This window comes from Bidens hawaiensis, unplaced genomic scaffold (genome assembly GCF_021521415.1).
Source record: "Bidens hawaiensis isolate Kalapana, Puna unplaced genomic scaffold, B.hawaiensis_p1.1 tig00024294_1, whole genome shotgun sequence".
Taxonomy (NCBI): Eukaryota; Viridiplantae; Streptophyta; class Magnoliopsida; order Asterales; family Asteraceae; genus Bidens; species Bidens hawaiensis.
This window is the reverse complement of record NW_027493831.1, coordinates 207693-211085: the sequence shown is the minus strand read 5'-3', so window position 1 is coordinate 211085 and position 3393 is coordinate 207693.

Here is a 3393-nt window from a genome sequence, read left to right as displayed (position 1 = left end):
ATATTATAAAACTATTTAAACTTGTTAACTTAATAAAATAATAATTTTGTTGATATCTTTAGACTAGACCAAACATATATCGTTAATGAGTAGTTTCAATATTTAATTAGATTGGAAAATAAAGACAATTGTAAACCAAAATTAACAAATAGAAAAACATTATAAACCAATTGACTAATCTAATAATAAAACATATTATTTATCTAGTCAATTAAACTAGATTTGATGAATAAGAAATATGAAATGTTTAACTATAAGGCGATTTGAAAATTCAAATCTAACTAAATGGTATAATTTGTAATTGTTCTAAACTAAAATGGGTTAATATTTACTTCTAATTTACTTTTTTTATGTTTAACATTTTAACCAACGTTCCTGTCACCTATATTCTCCCGTTCCTCTTTCTCTCTCTTTCAACAAATCCATAAACACAATGATTTCCAAGCAGGTTTTAAAACTTTGAAAACTAATGTTTTAGAGTTTCAAAATGTTTCAAATTGCTTTGAGAGGTAACATAATATAATTTTAGGGATAACGTAATACATAAAACGTAACAAACAGGAAAAAAATCACTTCATTGGAAAAGTTAAGGGGTAGCAAGTGTTACCCCTCCCATTCATTTAAGTCTGCCCCTGATACGCAACCTACTATAATATAAATAAAAGGTTAAACTATCATCGACTTTTTAACTTTTAATAAAAATTAATTGAAATATTAACTTATCAATATCAAGACTAGAGGTAGACCCATAGCAAAGATAAGTTTTTATAATAGTAACATTGGGGTTATCGTGTCTTTTTCAAATGTGACTTCAACATTAGTCAGTTTTTTCATTTTTAGTTTTAGTTTTTAGATAAGTTTTTATAATAGTAACATTGGGAGTTATCCTGTCTTTTCTGAATGTGACTTTAGCATAAGTTAGTTTTTCATTTTTAGTTTTAGTTTTTCCTAAACAGTAGGTTGTCGCCCTTTTTCTTTCTCAGTTTTTCGATTTTAATTTACGTTTAAATACAAAAAATATTAAACACAATTTTCAATTATGTTAATTATAATTAAAATAATTGCAAAATAATAAATACAACTAAAATGTTTTTTCTATAATTTTAAAAATAAATATTACAATAAACCTAAAATGAAGTTCAACCAACATCGTCCTGGAATACGCGAAGTGATCTTTGAGGATGAAGTCCAAGTCGTGTTGTTTGCCATCAAAGTATACATGGAAAATTGTTCACAATCACCCGTTTCAGTTGGCATCCCCCCATGGGTAGTGATTTACACAACCCACAATGCCTCAGAAGCCTGAAAATGATTCACATGTATTTGTAGAGTCCGAAAGATTAACTAAGAAAGGCAAGAGATCCATTGGGTTGTGGGTTGTGTATCTCTTGCCTTTCTTAGTTAATCTTTCGAGCTCTACAAATACATACGAATCATTTTCAGGCTTATGAGACATTGTGGGTTGTGTGAATCACTACCCATGGGGAATGCCAACCGAAACAAGTGATTGCGAACAATTTTCCATGTCTACTTTGATTCATGTGCGCTATTATTATGCCATTCAAGAAATAACGCTTTCCCTTATACAAATTTTTGATGCTTTAGGTAAACGCCAATGAGTTTACGGTTACCCACATACTATATCATGTTAATTATCTATTTGTCATTTTCAATTTTTCCTAGTCCAAAATCAAGGTTACGATCTGGAATCTCATAACTTGAGCAAACAACAACTTGAATTCTGTATCCTAGTTCCATGATCATTTAATTCAACTTTTAAATAGAAAACGCATCAGCATCTGCATAATCAATGCAACTAACCTTACTATTAAAACATGTTCCTACCAGGAAACATTGATAAGTATTTGTAACGAGAAAATGGTAGCATCACGTTTCCAAACATTAATAACATCAACGTTCAAATCAACTTCATACGTGGCACGGAACTTTCGAGTTGGGTGTTCATATATGTCAGAGGGGAGGTCTACACAATTTGAGTTTAGGTGTTCGTATATGCCTTAGGGTTTACTAAATATAATTGACAGTTCAACTATATGCAATTAGTTATTAGCTATCCATCGTATATGCCAAAAGGGAGGTTTACAAAGTCTACCATTCGGTGCGCCTGAGGGCTGGTATGATCGATCAATCATATGTGTGATATTGCTAGACTGTCGCTATCTAATAAAAAACAATATTAAACATTATCCTAATTACCTTAAACTAGTCAGGGTAAGAAGGGTTTCGAACCACGAGAAGTATGTGGTCAATGTAACGTGCAACTAATTCCTAACATTATGATGTACGCATTTATGAGTGTTGATAACAACTAATTGGTTTTTATTGGCTATCTAATAAAAAACAATATTAAACATTATCCTAATTACCTTAAACTAGTCAGGGTAAGAAGGGTTTCGAACCACGAGAAGTATGTGGTCAATGTAACGTGCAACTAATTCCTAACATTATGATGTACGCATTTATGAGTGTTGATAACACTAGCAAAGAATTGGTTTAAATTCAAACAAGCAAATTAAGCAAAGTTCAAGAAATTAACAAGAGAAAATCACACCCGAGGTTCAAGCATGTAACAAAACAATCATCTCATGTCACTTAATAGATTAATTGTCAATAATAGAATTAGGTTGGTTAACTAGTTAAGCCTTATTCATCAACAATCGCTAACACATGCCAATGGTTATCAAACGGTCTTGCCAGTGTGACTCAAGCAAGGGCAATTGTACGCTTCATCATATTCAAACTAATCAAAATAACCCTATGAGCAAGTATCATAGAAGCTGGTAAATTAATCGTTCTGATCGAAATAAATATAAACCAACTGAATGCACAATAATATCAAACATCTATACTCATAGAGTAATACCTGAAAATAACAATTAGTTGTTCATAAACACATGAGAAAAACTATCAATGTACAATATTCTACATCCCGGGTATGATTCGAGAAGATTAGTCGCGCCTCGACATCGAAAGGTCTTCAATTCTGATGACGTAAGCCATTCAGGATGATCTCTCGATGATTTGGAAGGGTGGAAATAGTCTATTAGGTTCTGAAAACTGCTCTAGAATGTGATGAATGAGATCCAGGTTGCCAAAATGTTATAGTATAAAAAACCCTAAATGCCAAGATTTTGGTACCCATCGTGTATCACGATGGGGTCTTCCATGCAAAAAGTCAAAGTTCATTAAAACAAGTCCATCGTGTATTATGATGGACTGTGTTCCACCACACCGCGTAGCGTGACAGATCTTCATTTTGGGTCATCCTTGGCCTTCATTTCGTAGCGTGACGGATCTTTATTTCATGATGGACTGTCTTCCACTAGCCAACTTTGTTTCTTGTCTCGTTTTACATGATGGTCATCCCGAGTC